At 37.5% G+C, this 20,873-nt stretch overlaps 1 protein-coding gene across 1 annotated transcript in view; it reads left to right on the plus strand.

The window, feature by feature from the left end:
- Positions 1–20,873, plus strand: part of GRID2 (glutamate ionotropic receptor delta type subunit 2) — a 2,072,895-nt gene that overhangs the window by 1,727,264 nt on the left and 324,758 nt on the right. The window lies entirely within an intron of this gene.

The following is a 20,873-nucleotide window of genomic DNA, read 5'->3' on the forward strand; positions in this document are numbered from 1 at the left end:
AACAAAGTAAACCACCTTGCACAGGATACAAGCAATAGGAGACCTGAGATAAGGAAAGCTACACCAGAGTAGCTAAGACTTCAATAATCAGGCAGTAAATGAGTGTTACAGGTAGTCCTTATATAGGGTGGAGACCAAATAGGAGGGGTTATAGTTAAAGGTATACCACATCTCCCCCCCTTCAAGGAAGCACCCCAGGGGTTTCCAAACTAGGTTTCTCAGGATAGCGGCGATGAAAATTTCGTAGAAGACGGGGAGTGCGAAGATCAGAATGAAGCTGCCAAGAGTTATCCTCCGAACCATAACCTTTCCATTTCACAAGATACTCCAACCTCTTCCTATGGATCCTAGAATCCAATACAGCTTCAACTTCATACTCCTCTCGATCATCAACGAGTATTGGAGGTGGTCGAGACAAGGAGAGAGACTGAGGTGAAGGAAGATATGGCTTTAACAGAGAGACATGAAAAGAGGGGTGAATCTTAAAATCCTGGGGAAGCTCTAATCTCACAGCATTGAGGTTGATTATTTTAGAAATCTTAAAAGGACCCAAATATTGATTTGCTAACTTTTTGCTAGGAACTGACAGTTTGAGATTCTTTGTCGAGAGTAGTACCAAATCTCCAATCTGATAAGCCGGGCTAGCAGTGTGATGGGTATCATATAACCTTTTTTGATAATCTTTAGCTTCCGAAAGATGTTTTTTCAGGATGTTAAGTCTTTCTTGTAGGGTAGTTGCGAAATCCAATGCTGAGGGAGAGTTCACTTGTTGAGAGGACAATGAAATAGTAGTAGGATGATATCCATAAGTAACGAAGAATGGGGATAGTTTAGTAGATGTAGAAGTAGTATTGTTATAACAGAATTCAGCCAAAGGTAAATAGGAGGACCAGTCATCCTGCAGATGAGATATATAACAACGAAGATATTGCTCAAGGGTTTGGTTGAGTCGTTCTGTAAGGCCATTTGTCTGAGGGTGAAAAGCAGTCGAGTATCTAGAATCAATTTTGATTAACTTACATAGGGATCTCCAAAAATTAGAGGTAAACTGTGTACCACGATCAGTTATTATAACTTTGGGCAGTCCATGTAAGCGAACTATGTTGTCTAGGAAAACGTGAGCTGTAGTGAAAGCTGTAGGGAGACCTTTTAGGGGAATGTAATGAGCCAGTCTTGTTAAATGATCAATGACAACTAAAATAGTATTGTAATGGTGGGATTCAGGTAACTCGACAATAAAGTCCATTGATATGGTACTCCAGGGTTTGTCAGGAATAGGCAGAGGAGATAAAAGACCTGATGGTCTTTTGTGTGTTAACTTGTTTCTGGCACAGGTATCACAATGTTTTACATAGTTTGTAATATAGGTATCCATGAGTGGCCACCAATAATTTCTCCTGGTTAGGTCTATAGTTTTAGAAATACCTGGATGGCCTGCTAGTGTCCCGTCATGGGTTTGTTTAAGAATAGAAGATCTAATTTGTTTGGGGATATATAGTTTAGAATTATGATAGAAAAGACCAGTCTTGGAATCTTTTTGACAGTCTATTCCATGTGGTGGTTCATGTTTTAATTCTTTTAAGATCTCCTCTTCTAAAGGTGTTAATAAACCTATAATTTTTTCTTTTGGAATGATTTGGTACATTTGATTATGAGTGTCTTGTTCATGTAATCTAGAGAGGGCATCGGCTTTGGTATTTAAATGTCCTGGTCTGTAGGTTAAGAGAAAATCGAAACGATCAAAAAATATAGACCATCTTGCTTGTCTTGCAGACAAGGTCTTACTTGTTTTTAGAAATTCAAGATTTTTATGGTCAGTATAAATCTTAAAAGGTAGCTTAGAACCTTCTAATAAATGTCTCCAATGATCTAGAGCACGTTTTATAGCTAGAAGTTCTTTATCTCCTATGCTATAGTTTTTCTCAGCACTAGTTAACATTTTTGAATAGAAAGCAATAGGATGAATCTCAGTCTTGTTCTTATCTTGTTGTGATAAAACTGCACCGATACCTGAGTCGGATGCATCTACTTCAAGGATAAATTCTGAATCAAAATCTGGCATAACTAGAATGGGAGCTGTAGTAAAATTTTCTTTCAATTTCTTAAAGGCAAGACTAGCGGATTCGGTCCATTTAAATCTTTGTTTTTCACTAGTGAGTGTTGTTAATGGTTTAACGATTGAAGAGAAATTTTTTATAAACTTCCTATAAAAATTCGCAAAACCAATGAATCGTTGTACAGATTTTGTGGAAGTAGGAGTAGGCCAATTTAGAATTGCTGATACCTTCTCCGGATCCATTTGAATTTTGTTGGGACTGATGATGTAACCCAAGAATTTTATTTCTGTGACATGAAAGGAACATTTTTCCAGTTTAGCATATAGTTTGTGTTCTTTTAAACGAGTTAATACCCAGCGTACATGTTTTTCATGCTCATGAGGTGTTCTAGAATAAATTAATATGTCGTCAAGGTATATTATGACACAAACGTCTATCAGGTCACGAAAGATCTCATTTATAAAAAACTGAAAAGTTGCCGGAGCATTACTCAGACCAAAAGGCATTACATTATATTGGAAAAGGCCATATCTGGTCCTGAATGCCGTTTTCCATTCGTGACCTTCTTTAATTCTAATCAAATTATAAGCTCCCTTTAAATCTAATTTGGTGTAAATAGTTGCACCAGTTAGACGTTCCAAAAGTTCAGGTATTAAAGGTAACGGGTATCTGTTTTTTATTGTGATGTTATTTAATGCTCTATAATCAATAATAGGTCTTATGGTACCATCCTTGTTTCTTACTAGAAACATACCTGCAGCTGCAGGGGATGTGGAGTGTGAAATAAATCCCTTACGTAAATTTTCGTCTAAGTAGTTTCTTATATACTGGAGTTCCTCTTGAGAGAGGGGATAGATCTTACCATGAGGGATTTTGGAACCAGGTATTATATCGATAGGACAGTCAAACTCCCTATGAGGTGGAAGGTTTTCTGCCTCTTTTAAATTAAATACATCTGCCAAATCCTGATAACACGAGGGTAAACCAATATCAAGTGACGCTATGGTTTGATGTGGATAACAAGTTTGGGAACAAAAAGCAGAATCTAATGTTACCTTATTTGAAACCCAATTTATGTGAGGGTTGTGTTTCTTCAACCAAGGATAGCCTAGGATGAGAGTATGCTGATGTATGGTTATGAGATCAAAAGTTAAATATTCAGTGTGTCCCTGTAATGATGTTACAAGCAGGGGAATAGTATGATGTGTAATAGGTCCTTGTTCTATTAATGAACCATCTATCAGCTTAATAGATACAGCATTTTGTTTACAAATAGTAGGTATTCGATTTTTATTTACATAAGTGGAATCAATGTAATTTCCGGATGCTCCTGAATCAATTAATGCCTTGGTTTGGATATTTTTCTGGTCCCACTGTAAAGAAATAGACAAAGTCATGTGTGTATCATTAGCTATGCTGTAAACAAAGTCACTGGTTTTTTTCTTACCATTCTTTTGTTTTTTCAACAAAGGACAAGTAGATACTACATGTTCTTTTTGAGCACAATATAAACAGAGATTTTCCAACCTCCTTCTAATTTTTTCCTCTGGTGGCAGAGGTCCTCTAAGTACACCAATCTCCATAGGGGTAGCACTGCCATGAGCTTTGTCATGACTTGTTGTGACTTGGTAAGGTCTTCTATATGAGGTATCATTAGAGGCCTTTTCTGCCCTCCTTTCTCTCAAACGACAATCTAAAGATGTACTTAATTTAATAAGACCATCAAGGGTATCTGGGATCTCAAGACGTGAAAGTTCATCTTTCAGTGTTTCAGATAAACCTAAACGATATTGATTTTTCAAACTGATTTCATTCCACTGAGAGTCCTCTGCCCACATCTGAAACTCAGTGGTATAATCCTCCACATTTCTCTTACCTTGTTTTAAAGACCTCAATCTCATTTCAGCATTTATTTGAGAATTTGAGTCTTGATATAGACTAGTTAAAGCAGAAAAAAAATCTTGTAATGAATCCAGGATATTGTTATTGTTTTCAAAAAACCTATTAGCCCAAGTCCTGGGTTCACCTTGTAGGAAAGATATTGTGGTACAAACTTTAATCCGCTCAGTATGATAAGTCTTAGGTCTAAGAGAAAATAATAAATTACAGGCATTCTTAAATTCCCTGAACTCAGAACGTTTCCCTGAAAAAGGTTGTGGATAATTAATATGAGGTTCAGGTGGGTCATGAGGCTTTTGTGTAACAAAATCTTTAACTATAGTTTTCAGTGCAGCATTTTCAGTCTGCACTTCTGTCACAGCTCTTGCTAAATAATCAAGTTTAAGGTAAACATTATTAAACTCCTTTTTTATTTCATTAGGATCCATAATGTTTAATTAATTCAAAATTCGGTTTTTTAGGCCTGATTATTATGTGGTATTCTGAGCTTCGTATTTAAGTAAACAAGTATTTGCACATTGGTTATAAAGGTTAGCTCTAAAATTAGAGCTTGTTGCTCTTTTTTGTAGTAATCAGAAAACAACTTCTATGTAGCCTGATTAAACAATATGAGACATTTAATATATGATGAATTTGTATATTAACTACTGACTTAAGTGTTAATAAATATAAGGAATATTTAATATAATATATATCTTATGTTCAAGATATATATATATAACCGGAGGCCACAGATGAAAAAGAAATACTGACAAGCTCAGAATCTGAATTGGTAGAAACAAATGATTCTTATTACTTCACGCAATCACACACAGCCTAAAATATTTACAAGTTCAGACATTCCACAGACATACAATGTTTGTTCATATTGGATGTTGCAGGTAATAGGAGTTGCCCAATAATTCAGTATGGTAACAAAAACAAGCAGGTAAGAAGTTTAATGGCTTTAGCATTGTTCGTATACGTTACCACCTTGAGGACCGGAATATTTCTGTTACCGCATTGGAAGATCCGTGTTTGGAGAGGCAGCGTGTGTGAATGCGGCTTACTTCCGGGTAGCGGTGAAAAAGTAGATCCGGCCGTTGAATGATCCAAAGTCGGTAATGACAAAGTAACGATTTGAGCATAAGAGATTCAAGACGCAGCTAGAGTAAACAAAGTAAACCACCTTGCACAGGATACAAGCAATAGGAGACCTGAGATAAGGAAAGCTACACCAGAGTAGCTAAGACTTCAATAATCAGGCAGTAAATGAGTGTTACAGGTAGTCCTTATATAGGGTGGAGACCAAATAGGAGGGGTTATAGTTAAAGGTATACCACAGTTTGTGTGTGTTGTAAGAGAGTGTATGGGGTAAGTGTGTGTGTATGTGTATGTTGTAAGAGAGTGCATGGGGTGAGTGTGTGTTCTATGAAAGTGTGTGTATTGTATGAGAGTGTTTGTGGTATGTGTGTTACATGAAAATGTGTGTTATATGAGAGTGTGTTTCTGTGTGTTGTATGAGTGTGTGGTGTGTGTGTTGTATGAGAGTGTGTGTGTTATCACGTTTTACAACGCTTTTCAAATTTGACTACAATCAGGAATAAAGCATGCACATATTTTAGTTTCTTTACCAAAAATTGCAGCTATCATGTTGTTTATTTCTTAAGAAATTTTCAGACCTGGGGGATATTTATCAAAGGTCTGGAGGACCTGATCCGACAGTGCCAGACATCGCTGAATGCGGAGAACAATATGCTCTCCGTATTCAGCATTGCACCAGCAGCTCTTGTGAGCTGCTGGTGCAACGCCGCCCCCTGCAGATTTGTGGCCAATCCGCCATCAGCAGGGAGGTGTCAATCAACCCGATCATACTCAATCGGGTTTTCTTTTTCTGCAATGTGTGTCCACCTGTTCAGTGCAGGCGGACAGGGTTATGGAGCAGCAGTTTTTGGACCGCTGCTTCATAACTGCTGTTTTTGGGGAGCCTGCAGGCTTGCCAGAAACAAGGGCCCTCAAGCTCCATATGGAGCTTGATAAATGGGCCCCCAAGTATAAAAATTGGGCCCCAAAGTTATGTAGTATCATGGCACTGGGTCTTGGGGGAAAAAAAGTTTGAAGAACCCTGATATAGATAACACTGAGCTGACTCTCATTGAATTGTGAGTGATCAATGATTGGCTAAATTCAAGTATGCACACACCTTTGAGATAAGGGGGATTGGTGCAAAGCATTAGATACAAGGTAATCACAGATTATTTAGCATTGTATTGTGAAAGGTTAACTATGCTTTGATTGCAATACTAAATGTACTGTTTGTCACATAGCATAATGCTAATATTGGGCTTTTAAAAATCCATGTGACTGAAGCTGAGGTGCACAGTTACTTACAAAACAGAAATGATTCACTGGCACTATGTGGGTAATTGGAAGATCACACTATGGGTACATGACGGCATGATTTGTTTGTATAAGTGGAATCAGTGCTGCGGTTATGGTCTCCATTGATTGGAGTCCAACTCCATTGCAGTTTTTGTTAATGTATCATTTCTTATACCCTAGTTTAATTTCTGTCAGAGTGGACTGGTGATATAACTAGTATTTACCTATTTTGGATACTAGCTTTTTAGTTAATCACAATAAAGTGTTAGGTTTTATTATTTGATGAAGATAGTGCGCCAAACCTCTCATTCCCTATATCGTTTCTCCTTATCCTTTTTCTTCTATATTTCCTTTTATCTGTTGAGTTTGTGCTGATCCTCACTGACACATAGGGCTCAATTTATCACTCAAGGGGCACTTAGGGGCGTACATATTTGCCCCTGTCTGCCCCAGCTCTCCTCTGGTGGGCAACAATCTGCTGCCAGAATTAAACATTGCACACGAGTGCTATTTTGCACTCGCCTGCAATCCCGCTACCTACCCACACACAGTCAATCACGTGCAGGCAGGAGCTTTCAATCTCCCTGGTTAGATGAGGAGAAGAGGGTAGGAAAGCAGCGGTCTCATGGCCGCTGCTTGATAAATCGTGACTGTAGGTTCTGTTGTGAGAACCTGCAGTCATAGGGAGGAGAAGGGCTTCATAAATCTAGCCCATAGTGATGTCCAGTTCATGAACGATGCAGTAGAATTACATAATTAACAAGTGTATAATAAAAAACCAATGCAAAAACACCTACTCTGAATTTCAAATTAGCAGTAGATTTTTTCTGACAAATTAATTTTTTCTCTCATATTCCAAGCTCTCTGTATCATGTAACAGACATCAGCCAATCACAGACTAGTATACGTATAACATGTGAGCTTGTACACATGCTCAGTAGGATTTTGTTCCCGAGAAAATGTGAATATAAAAAGACTGTGCACAATTTGATATTGGAAGTAAATTGGAAACTGTCTTAAAACTGCATGCTCTGTCTGAATCATAAAATTTTAATTTGACTTGAGTGTCCCATTTAACTAACTCCTTTGCAATGAAAACAGTACACTGATTCAAATATAAGGTCACAGCAGTACTCAATAGACACCTGCCATTACCCCTAACTGCACCTTAAATTATCCCTTACTGTCCTAACAAGTGAACTAATTAAGTGGTTCATGAACTAGTTCAGTTAAACGAACCATCAGAAATGAACTGATTCATCAAGTTGAATCAGACTTCCCATCTCTACTGACACACTGAACTATGAACTGAAAGAACTAGTAGCTGGTAGGCGGGAGCTCCTCCTCCTGTAGATAGGTCATCAAAACATGACTAGATAGGGGAGGAGCAGGCGGAACTGTAAGGGGGAGAATTCATGCTTAAAGGGACAGTATACACCAATTTTCATATAACTGCATGTAATAGACACTACTATAAAGAAGAATATGCACAGATACTGATCTAAAAATCAAGTATAAAACCTTTTAAAAACTTAGAAGCTCCAAAGTTAGCACTGTTGAGAATATTAGCTGGAACACCCAGCGAAAGGGACTGGATGCAGATACCCTCCCCCCTTCTCTGCATATGAAAAGACAGATTAGGCAAACAGGAGCCAGCAGTGGTCTGTAAACGCACGTATGAATCTGACACTTTGAGGCTTGGGTAGGAGTCTGAAACCAGCACAATGTTAATAAAAAATAAGCGAAATTAGGGGGGCATGACCAAGCCGCGGCCAAGATAGGATGCATAATTATGTAGCTCTGATCTCTATCTGAAGAATCAGAGGTTTATCTTGTTATATTTTTAGCTTCCAACATAATAATTTTGCCTACTTCTCAAGCAGCCAATTCTGATTCTGTTGATACTATTCTTGCTACGAGTCAGTCAAGCAGACGATCCAATCAGGATTACTGAAAGCAGAACGCTGCGGCCCACCTCACAGTACCATCTACCCCCCCTCTCCCGGTTTGAGGGCTTACCGGGTTGAGTGGTGTTTATCTGTTAAATCTAATACAGGGTGAAGCAGACATTAACCGGATAATACCCTATTTATTTATACATGGAGGAGGACTGCTACTCACAGATACATGCACTCTTGGAAGACTTGGAGTATTGGATAGGATGTAACTTTAACAATCACTCACATATCATAAGAGCCGACAGAGAGAAGGGAAACAATGACAAGCTCAAGATGGCGGACAGTGAGAGTGACAACCCACCACATGAAGCCTCAACTGACAGCAAAAACCTTTCTCATCTCGAGGCAAACCTCGAACTTGTGATAGGTGAATTACCAATGATGCAGGGAATTGTCTCCCCTTCTGGAAAGTCCACGATCCTCTGGGGTCGACCCAGATCCTACCCTACCGCTACTTTTACATCAGTCTGCTAGTGTAATCTAATTTCAGTTGCCAGGCCAGCCTGCCACTGCCAGCCTGTGTGTCAGGCTCACAGCATATACTGTGCCTACTTGCTCAGTGCCACCACCAGTCATATCTGGTGTAACATTAGTGTAAATTTTAAAAAAAAAAAAAAACTTTTACATCAAACTTTTACAGTAGATTGCACGTGGTGCTCTGACAAAATGCAGAAGGACATTTGACAGATGGACATTTGGCAGACGAACATTTGGCCGACAGGCAGAAAGCTAAAGAATGTTCCGATTTCGGCCGAGGGCAGATACACAGAGTGCTCTGTTCTAATCAGAGCCTTGGGCGCCGCAACTGCCTCTGGGAACCTTACCATGGGTCCCAGACCGCCCGTCTTGTAATTCTCTGTCTGGGAAATTATCTATCTATCAAATCTATCTATCTATCGTATCTATCATCAAATGTATCTATTGCATCTATTGATCTATGGGGAGTTTGCGGTTGTGCAAATGGACTGTTTGCGGTTGTTTGCGGTGCGTTAAACGGGGAGTTTGGTCTGTCATTGTGAAGCGGGCGTAACCCTTACTACATGAACGATACAACATCATACCTGATGTTTTAAAGCACGTTATTCCAAACAATTTAGAAATTTTAGGTGATTTATGCCCTTTATGGATTAAAAACAGACTCTGCATCAACTATGTAATTTTCGATGGGAGTTTTGCCATGGATCCCCCTCCGGCATGCCACAGTCCAGGTGTTAGACCCCTTGAAACAACTTTTCCATCACTTTTGTGGCCAGAAAGAGTCCCTGTGGGTTTTAAAATTCGCCTGCCTATTGAAGTCAATGGCGGTTCGCCGGTTTCTTGAACTTTTGCGGAAGTTCGCGTTCGCTGTTCGCGAACGCAAAATTTTAGGTTTGCGACATCACTACCAGTAATGAGTCCTGACCCATGGTTTGAAGAACCCTGATCTATATGGTACACATTAACTAGCTTTTGTCTTGCTGTGAAAAACTTAAAAAAAGCTATTGATTTTAGTTCTTATAAATTATATTAATATAACAATGTTAGTTTGGGGAATGGGTAGTAAAGGCACTATCTTTTTACACAATAAAACATTTGACGTAGAGTGTCCCTTTAAACTTTACATTGTACTCATATAGATATCTCAATGTAAACAACACATTTTGCAGCTATACTGCTTTGGGATCTAATCCCTATATTTTGGATAAGCTTTGCAATGTACAGCATTGTGTGTACAATAACACAGGCTTCCATGATTCTACTGTGCACAGAGCATTATGAAAATGTGTACAGTTCTCACTGCCATTTTTTTCTTTAGGTAGTGGAATTAAATGAGATGTTTCTATAGAATTAATAAAAAACTAATTGCCTGCTTAAAAAAAGACAGAAGAATGTTACAATATTTTATAAAGAAATTACAGAAAAATATGTATTTGAAATTGTACAATTCATAATTTTTTACAGGGAGCACAGCTATTTTGTTTTGAGAAACCTGTTTTTAACCTGAATAATTAGCTAATTTCTGTTCAATATATACTTTAAAAATAATATAATTTACACCTATTTCACCTCCAATAATTTGAATATAATTGCATTGTATTGTGAAAAGATAAATGTAATTTGTGATCATTGCAATACTAAATGTACTGTTTGTCACATAACATAATGCTAACATGGACTGAAGCTGAGATCCACACTTACCAATACCAATCTGTCTGTATTGATCCTAACACTGACTGAACTGAAACTGAAAGTAATATTAGCTGGTGCTGTAAGTGGGGAGGAGTCATGCTTAAGGTGGAATAGAATGATTATAATTTAATATAAATGGTGCTCACGATTTAGCTAAATCATAAGCACAATTTAACTAAATTGTGTGCACAATATAGGTAAATCGTGCTCATGATATAGCTAAATCGTGCGCACGATATAGCTAAATTGTGCGCACGATATAGCTTAATCGTGCGCACGATTTAGCAAAATGTGCTCACGATTTAGCAAAATGTGCTCACTATTTATAAAAAAAATCTTGTGTGACACCTCTGGGGCTCCGTAATTATGTTGTTTTAAGTGGCAACATATTATCTAGCATTATATAACACATTTCATGCTAAAACATTTTTCCTTTACACAAAGGGTACCAAGTGTACAAATCTAACCCAAGAATCATACAAACTATTTTTAAAGATTTTAATTTGAAGCATTAAACAGAAAGACGAATATTAGTCAAGCTATTGACAAAAAACTCACATGCCACTCACTGTTGGATGAAATCCTTGGTGTAAAAGAAAGCATTTTCTCTTACTTGGTGTATTCAGTCCACTGATTCATCCTTACTTGTGGGATATTCTCAATCCCTACAGGAAGTGGCAAAGAGAGCACACAGCAAGGCTGTCCATATAGCTCCCCTCAGGCTCCACCCCCCCCAGTCATTCTCTTTGCCGTTCTCTCAAGTAGCATCTCCACGGGAGGGTAAAGAGTATGTGGTAGCATCCAAATCTAGTTTCTCTGCAACTGACTGCTTGGAGATTGAACGCTTAATCCTAGCTAAGCAGGGGTTCTCTGAATCAGTTATAGATACTCTGATACAGGCCAGAAAGCCTGTCACCAGGAAAATTTACCATAAGATATGGCGGAAATATCTTTGTTGGTGTGAATCCAAGGGTTACTCGTGGAGTAAAGTTAGGATTCCAAGGATATTGTCTTTTCTCCAAGAAGGTTTGGAGAAAGGTCTGTCAGCTAGTTCCTTAAAGGGACAGATATCTGCTCTGTCTATTCTGTTACACAAGCGTCTGGCAGCTGTACCAGACGCTCAGGCGTTTGCACAGGCCTTAGTTAGAATCAAGCCTGTCTACAGATATGTGGCTCCTCCATGGAGTCTAAATTTAGTTATTTCAGTTCTTCAAGGGGTTCCGTTTGAACCTTTGCATTCCATAGATATCAAGTTATTATCTTGGAAAGTTTTGTTTTTAGTAGCTATTTCTTCTGCTCGAAGAGTTTCAGAATTATCTGCTTTACAGTGTGATTCACCCTATCTGGTGTTCCATACAGATAAGGTTGTTTTGCGTACTAAACCTGGTTTCCTTCCAAAGGTTGTTTCTAATAAGAATATTAACCAGGAAATCATTGTTCCTTCTCTGTGCCCTAATCCAGTTTCTAAGACGGAACGACTGTTGCACAATCTTGATGTGGTTCGTGCTTTAAAGTTCTATTTAAAAGCAACTAAAGATTTCAGACAAACATCATCCTTGTTTGTTGTGTATTCTGGCTGAAAAGCATCATCCGATTGGCTTATGAGACTGCTGGTAAGCAGCCTCCTGAACGAATTATAGCTCATTCCACCAGAGCTGTGGCTTCCACATGGGCTTTCAAGAATGAGGCTTCTGTTGAACAGATTTGTAAGGCAGCGACTTGGTCTTCACTGCATACATTTGCCAAATTTTACAAATTCAATACTTTTGCTTCTTCGGAGGCTATTTTTGGGAGAAAGGTTTTGCAAGCAGTGGTGCCTTCTGTTTAGGTTACCTGTCTTGTTCCCTCCCTTCATCCGTGTCCTATTGCTTTGGTATTGGTATCCCACAAGTAAGGATGAATCCGTGGACTGAATACACCAAAGTAAGAGAAAACAGAATTTATGCTTACCTGATAAATTACTTTCTCTTACAGGTGTATTCAGTCCACGGCCCGCCCTGATATTTAAGTCAGGTTCAAATTTAATTTTCAATAGCTACAGTCACCACTGCACCCTATGGTTCTCCTTTTTCTCCTAACCGTCGGTCGAATGACTGGGGGGCGGAGCCTGAGGGGAGCTATATGGACAGCTTTGCTGTGTGCTCTCTTTGCCACTTCCTGTAGGGATTGAGAATATCCCACAAGTAAGGATGAATCCGTGGACTGAATACACCTGTAAGAGAAAGTAATTTATCAGGTAAGCATAAATTCTGTTTTTTGTATATTTAATTTGTGGAACTTTAAAGGTAATGTTCTGTTTTTCTTTGTTAGTTGTGACTTAAAAACTCCTACCATAAAACCATATTGTTTCTACCAACAATCTTATCTGCCTGTTTTTTAGGACTGACTTTTGTGTAGAATAAACTGATTTATTGTCATCTGTTATGTTTTCTATCAAAGTGGTGGGTTCCCATTTTATAGAATGATAATTTAAGATTCTACAAGTAACAAACTCCCCAATATTACAGAAGAGCTGGAACTTTTTGATAAATCTTTGCAAATGGGTTGTTTATTTAAATGGACATGAAACCCAATTTTTTTCTTTCATGATTCAGATAGAGAATACAATTTTAAACAACTTTCCAATTTACTTCTTTTATTATTTAATTTTATTCATTCTCTTGTTATTCTTTGCTGAAAGGTTTATCTAGGCAAGCTCAGGAGCAGCAAAAAACCTAGGTTCTAGTTGCTAATTGGTGGCTGCATATATATATAATGATTATCATAGGCTCACCCATGTGTTCAGTTAGAAACAAGTAGTTCCGATCAGCCAATAGAATGCGAGGTCAATCCGATTGGCTGATTGGATCAGCCAATCGGATTGAACTTCAATCTGATTAGCTGATTGAATCAGCCAATCAGATTTTTTTTACCTTAATTCCGATTGGCTGATAGAATCCTATCAGCCAATCGGAATTTGAGGGATGCCATCTTGGATGACGTCCCTTAAAGGAACCATCATTCATTGTTAGTCCGTCGGTTGAAGAGGATGGCTCCGCATCGGCTGGCTGGAAGATGGCTCCGCTCCGGATGGATGAAGATAGAAGACCCCGCTTGGATGAAGACTTCTACCGGATGGAGGACCTCTTCTTGCCATGCTTGGATGACCGGATGGAGGACATCTTCTTGCTCCGCTTGGATGAAGAATTCGGCTCGCCTGGGTGAAGACGACTCAAGGTAGGGAGATCTTCAGGGGGTTAGTGTTAGGTTTATTTAAGGTGGGTTTGGGTGGGTTAGAGTAGGGGTATGTGGGTGGTGGGTATTAATGTTGGGGGGGTTGTATTTTTTTTTACAGGTAAAAGAGCTGATTACTTTGGGGCAATGCCCAGCAAAAGGCCCTTTTAAGGGCTGGTAAAAGAACTGATTACTTTGTAATTTTGAATAGGGTAGGGCATTTTATTATTTTGGGGGGCTTTTTTATTTCATTAGGGGGCTTAGATTAGGTGTAATTAGTTTAAACTTCTTGCAATTTTTTTTTATTTTCTGTAATTTAGTGTTGTTTTTTTGTATTATAGATTAGTTTATTTAATTGTATTTTGGTTTAGCTAATTGTAGTTAATTTATTTAATTCATTTATTGATAGTGTAGTGTTAGGTGTATTTGTAACTTAGATTAGGATTTATTTTACAGGTAATTTTGTAATTATTTTAACTAGGTAGCTTAAGCTATTGTACCTTGTTAAAACAAATACAAAGTTGCCTGTAAAATAAATATAAATCCTAAAATAGCTACAATGTAACTATTAGTTATTTTGTAGCTATATTAGGGTTTATTTTATAGGTAAGTATTTATTTTTAAATAGGAAATTTTTTATTTAATGATAGTAAATTTATTTAGATTAATTTAAATAATATTTAAGTTAGGGGGTGTTAGGGTTAGACTTAGGTTTAGGGGTTAATAACTTTATTATAGTAGCGGCGACGTTGCGGGTGGCAGATTAGGGGTTAATAATTTAGGTAGATGGCGGCGATGTTAGGGAGGGCAGATTAGGGGTTAATACAATTTATAGTGTTTGCGAGGCGGTAGTCCGGCGGTTTAGGGGTTAATGCATTTATTATAGTGGCGGCGATGTCCGGTCGGCAGATTAGGGGTTAATAAGTGTAGGTAGGTGGCGGCAACGTTGGGGGGGCAGATTAGGGGGTAATAAATATAATATAGGTGTCGGAGATGTTAGGGGCAGCAGATTAGGGGTTCATAGGGATAATGTAGGTGGCAGCAATGTCCGGTTTGAAGATTAGGGGTTGAAAAAAATTATTATAGGGTTGGCCATGTGGGGGGGGGCCTCGATTTAGGGGTTCATAGGTAGTTTATGGGTGTTAGTGTACTTTATAGCACAGTAGTTAAGAGCTTTATGTTCCAGTGTTAGCCCATAAAGCTCTTAACTACTGACTTTTTTTGGCGGTAGTAGTCTTGTCGGTAGAGGCTCTACCGCTTACTTTTTCCAAGACTCGAAATACCAGCGTTAGGCAAATCCCATTGAAAAGATAGGATACGCAATTGACGTAAGGGGATCTGCGGTAGCCTCGAGTCGCGGAAATAAAGTGAGTGGTAGACCTTTTCCTGCCTGACTCTAAATACCAGCGGGCGGTAAAAAGCAGTGTTAGGACCCCTTAACGCTGCTTTTGACGGCTAACGCCAAACTCTAAATCTAGGCGTATATGTGCTGGTTAAAAAAAAAAGACAACTAAATGTTGAGATTTTGAAGTTCTTTAACATTATTTATGAGGGATTAACATAGCCAGTGAAATTTGGGTAGCCAAGGCACATCAGTGCAAATAATCAAGTTCAGCTGTTGATATAGAAAGGACCATGTTATGTGTACTTAACTTGATGCAGGCTAAATGACAGCCATGAAATACAAAAGTTTAAAGTTGCATATTAGGGATGAGTGAATTTAATGTAACATTTATTTATAACAGAATGTTAGCCATGTTTCATTTGTTCTAAACAATATTTAAATATGTAACCATATTGACACTATAAATGTTTCCTATTTTCTATATTTTGCAAACTTTTACCAATAGAAGTACTTTCCAATTAGGGGCCAGCTTACAAATGGCATACTGATGATAGCGGGAAAAGCAATAAGCAATATCGCTGAGCCGTGATAACATTAGCACGCAACTTGCTATTATAAATCCATGATAAATACAATTTATTACAGAAGGCTGACATCGCTGTAGTGCAACCTATAATTTCAATAGATATCATGACCGTGCTAAATAGTGCTCATATTAAAAGTTGAACTTTATTGGTTGAGCTTGAGCGCAAACCAAAACTGACACATGCAATATCCTTATATACCTTTAAAACAAAGTGAAATGTATATGAAATGTATATATATATATATATATATATATATATATATATATATATATATACTGTGTGTGTGTATATATATATATATATATATATATATATACTGTGTGTGTATATATATATATATATATATATATATACTGTGTGTGTGTATATATATATATATATATATATATATATATATATAGTGTGTGTATATATATATATATATATATATATATATATATATATATATATATATATATACAATAACATTTTCTGAAGATCAATGCTATTTAAAGTATTTCTTAACACATCTTTGGCTTTAGTGCATTTGGCCTAGTGCACCTTCGGGTTAGATAAAGAGGGAAAGCCAAACCTCCTGATATTAGTGTGCCTGAGTTTTTTGCTCGAGCAAAAACGTTTAACTTTTGACTTGTAATATGAGCACAAGAATAGGAATGCTATGGATTTAACTTGAGTGGTATTAGCACTCAATGACACTCATTATTTTGCACTCCACTTGTAATCTTGGCCTAAATATATAGTGTTGAAGTTTTTCCCCCTATAGTCATGAATGCTGCCATGTTATAATCATGTTGAGCTTTCATTGCATTAGATGCCTGCAGTGAAACATAGTTTCCGAAGTGGCGGCACCCATAATTAGAGGGAGGTAAATGACATGTATTTACTGTTTAATGTCCCTTGAAAAGTAGTTTTTTTTTTAAAATGTGCTCATCTATATTGAGTCAAAAGTATCCAGAATATTTAAGTCAGAATCCAAAGTCCAAAACAGGAAGCAGGTATACAGTGTAGAGATAAGAAGTTCAGGGTTAGGACCCCCCCCCAAAAAAGCATGGCAGATTAAAATAGAACTCAGTATTTAGCATATTTCAGCAGCATGTGCTCTATGAACTTTACAGCTTTCCGAGCTATTGTAATCTTATAAAGTAAATTGGGTTCTTAGAGACTTACACATTTCATGATAAACTGTGACAAGTGGAAGCGAAAACGACTCTTTTGTTAGCCTGAGGTCATATTTGTCATGCTAATAATATCAATGTTGTGTGCCAAGAAAACCTCTTTAGGATATACATGAAATTTTAATCTAACATCCATTTAAGCCAGAATATATGCAAATTTACTCATGAGCATGTTTTCATTTGCAGTTTATATTTATTTGTATCAAAGCAGCAATTTATTTTAGGAAACAGCAAGTTATGTATGTTGTTTCAAGATATTGGGGCCTATCTATCAAGCTCCGAAAAGGACAAAGACCGCTGCTCCATAACCCTCTCCGCCTACTCTGAGCAGGCGGACAGGAATCGCCAGAAATCAACCCGATCGAATACAATCGGGTTGATTGACACCCCCCTGCTGGCGGCCGATTGGCCGCGAGTCTGCAGGGGGCGGCGTTGCACCAGCAGCTCTTGTAAGCTGCTGGTGCAATGCTGAATACGGAGAGTGTATTGCTCTCCGCATTCAGCGAGGTCTTGCGGACCTGATCCGCAGTGTCGGATCAGGTCCGCAAGACCTTTCTTAAATAGGGGCCAATGTATGTGCTTCTGCAAATAATAATTTACAAAGAAAGACTCCATGACCTCCATGTGCAAGCCACTTTCTTTCTTCCACACCAAACTTGCATTCCCCAAACTGTTGCCACAAAGTTGGAAGCACCCAACTGTCTAAAATGTATTTTTATCCTGTAGCATTAAGATGACCATTCACAGGAACTAAGGAGCCTAGCTCAAACCATGAAAAAACTGTCCTGCTAATCTTTAAAGTAGGCACTGTGCATTCCGGTATGTAGTGTTCTGGCATCTGACACACATAGATTATTCCATCAGACTATTAGATAGTGAAGTGTGATTCATCACTCCATAGAATACATTTCCACTGCTCCAGAGTCCAGCAGCGGCATGCCGTACGCCACTCCAGCCCATGCTTGGTATTGGTATAATGAATGTTGTTGTGAGGCTTGTGTACAGCTGCAAGGGTGTGGAAACCCATTTCATGAAGCTCCTGATGCACAGTTTTTGTTCTGCTGCTGCTTACAAAAGCAGTTTGTATTGAGTAATGCAACAGATGACAGGGGATTTTTACGTGCTATACACTTCAGAATTAATCAGCCCTGCTCTTTGAGTCTGCATGGTCTACCACTTCGTATGTTAAATGTTGTTGCACCTAGACACTTCTACTTCCCAATAATAGCAAAGATCTAGTAGGGCAGAAACAAACTGATTTGTTGTAAAGATGGCATCATATTATAGTGCCACGTTTAAAGTAACTGGGCTTTTCTGTACAACCCATTGTATTGACAATTTTTGTCTATGGCGATTTCATGACTATATGCTGGATTTATGCCACCTGTTAGCAATGAGTGTGGCTGAAACACCTACCTCAAAACGTTGTTCTTAGACTGTGGCTTCTGGACACAGAGAGGCCCTTACCCCACACCACCACCACCACCACCATCAAAACACTATATCATAAGGCCCATCATTTTAAAATAATCTGGACCCAACATTTAAATAAGGGGCTTCATGTCCTTACGCTGTCAGGTGGCCCTCATAATAATAACAAACACCTGGCAGCAGCTTTTAGCCATAGATTGAGGTGTTAATGACAGGGCTAAAAGATCATTGTTTAACAGAGATTATTAAAAGTTCAAGGTATCCAAGTAAATGGGAGAAATTTTAAATTCTATATAGATGATTTTTGGTGCATAAACTCTTGAAAGTGTATTATTTCAAAATGCATTCATTATTTATTTTGTTGACTTTTTCTGTAAAATAAATTTTAATATAGTGCTTGTTCCACTTTCTGCGAGGGAGGCCTGAATCTACTTTTCTGTGATCTAGAAGTTTCCCATAATCCCTCACCATGTCTCTCTATTCGTCTGCTCTCTTATTTTGTATCAACATTAAACAAAGAAAAAGCATTATTTGCAATACCAGTGGGCATACTAGGTAGTTTTGGGGTGAATATTATGGGCTAGATTACAAGTGTCATGCTATTTAGCATATTCGCTTTTGCGCTAACACCGCTGGAAGTAGTAGGGTTAGTGCATATTACAAATTGAAAGTGAAATGTTTATGTTTGAGCGAAATCTGATGCTCGCTAATTTCAGGACTTCGGATATCCAGACTGTGCTTACTTCTTCTCCCTATAGACTATAATTGAGCACACTGTTAGAAAAAACTTGTTAGACCTACAGCGCTAAACCCAAAGAGAATTATGAATATTTTATCTTCCTACGTTCTTTACATAGAAGAAAATGTTCTTTTTATTTTGATATATATATATATATATATATATATATGATTTTTTTTTAAATAAATATATATATATATATATATATATATATATATATATATATATACAGTATATATTTATATAATACTAAGAACATTTCTACAATGTTAAGATCATTGTAATTTAACATATTTACAGTAAGTACACAGTAAAACACATGAAATATAAAAATGTAACAAAAAATATTTTTCATGTTTTAAGGTATTTGATTTCCATTAATATCCTGTGTATGTAAATGTAATAATATTTATATAAATACGTTTTTTCCAATAGTGTATATATGAGTGTAACACTTTATTTTAATGTATTTATGTTTTGTTTAGTGCCCATTTTTTTTTTTTTTTTAACTGTTACACTTTACGGTAGGTCTCGCCACTAATTGTGTTTGTTTTAGAGCTAATGGGGCCGATTTACTAATGTGCAGGTGGACATGATCCGCTGTAGCAGACCATGTCCGCCGCACATCGATAAATGCCGACAACATACGCTGTCAGCATTTATCATTGCACAAGCATTTCTAGTAAAATGCTTGTGCAATGCCACCCTCTGCACATTCACAGCCAAATGACCCACTAGCAGGGGGTGTCAGTCAACCCAATGGTATCCGATCAGGCAGATTGCTGTCCGCTGCCTCAGAGGTGGCGGACGAGTTAAGAAGCGGAGTGGTTCAGAAGCAGAATCCGCTACTTCTTAAATCAACCTTAATGTGTTTCTTTTCACCTTGTAATATGTGCACTACCCGGACTAACAATAGCGTGCCACTTGTAATCTAGCCCTATATTGTGTGTGTATAAAAAAAATATATATATATATATATATATATATATATGTGTGTGTATAAATATTATTTGTTTAAATACTTTATTAATTAATGAAGCAGAATCAGTGCTAAACCACCTTAAGGGGAAAGAAGATGGCAGGGTAACGTTAATCTCTCTTCACATGTGCAAGCAAAAATTCATAGTAAAATCCTTTACAAGTGTATAACTTTGTGATTGGTTATCAAGGGTCCTTTTGTTCTGGAGGATAGGGAAATCAGTGAAAAGAAAAAAACATACAACATTATACTTATTTGACAAAATAAAGTTGCATTGCAAAGGTACATTTTCATGCAGCTTGGAATTTGTGTTTAACGTCCATTTAAAGGGACACTAAACCCAATTTTTTTCTTTAAAGGGACACTGAACCCAAATTTTTTCTTTGGTGATTCAGATTGAGCATGAAATTTTTAAGCAACTTTCTAATTTACTCCTATTATCAAATTTTTTTCATTCTTTTGGTATCTTTATTTGAAATGCAAAAGTGTAAGTTTAGATGCCGGCCCATTTTTGGAGAACAACCTGGGTTGTTCTTACTTTTTGGTGGATACATTCATCCACCAATAAAAAAGTGCTGTCCAGAGTACTGAACCAAAAAAAAATTTTTTTATTTTTTTTTGAGTGCCTTCTTTTTCAAATAAAGATAGTAAGAGAACAAAGAAAAATTGATAATAGGAGTAAATTAGAAAGTTGCTTAAAATTGCATGCTCTATCTGAATCACAAAAGAAATTTATTTTTGGTTCAGTGTCCCTTTAATGATTCAAATAGAGCATTTTAAGCAACTTTCTAATGTACTCATATTATCAATTTTCTTCATTCTCTTACTATCTTTATTTAAAAAGCAGGAATGTAAAGCTTAAGAGCTGGCACATTTTTGGTTGAGAACCTGGATTATGCTTGCTTTTTGGTTTGCTAAATGTTACCACCAATAAGCGAGCGCTATCCAGGGTGCTGAACT

This window comes from Bombina bombina, chromosome 2 (assembly GCF_027579735.1).
Source record: "Bombina bombina isolate aBomBom1 chromosome 2, aBomBom1.pri, whole genome shotgun sequence".
Classification (NCBI taxonomy): Eukaryota; Metazoa; Chordata; class Amphibia; order Anura; family Bombinatoridae; genus Bombina; species Bombina bombina.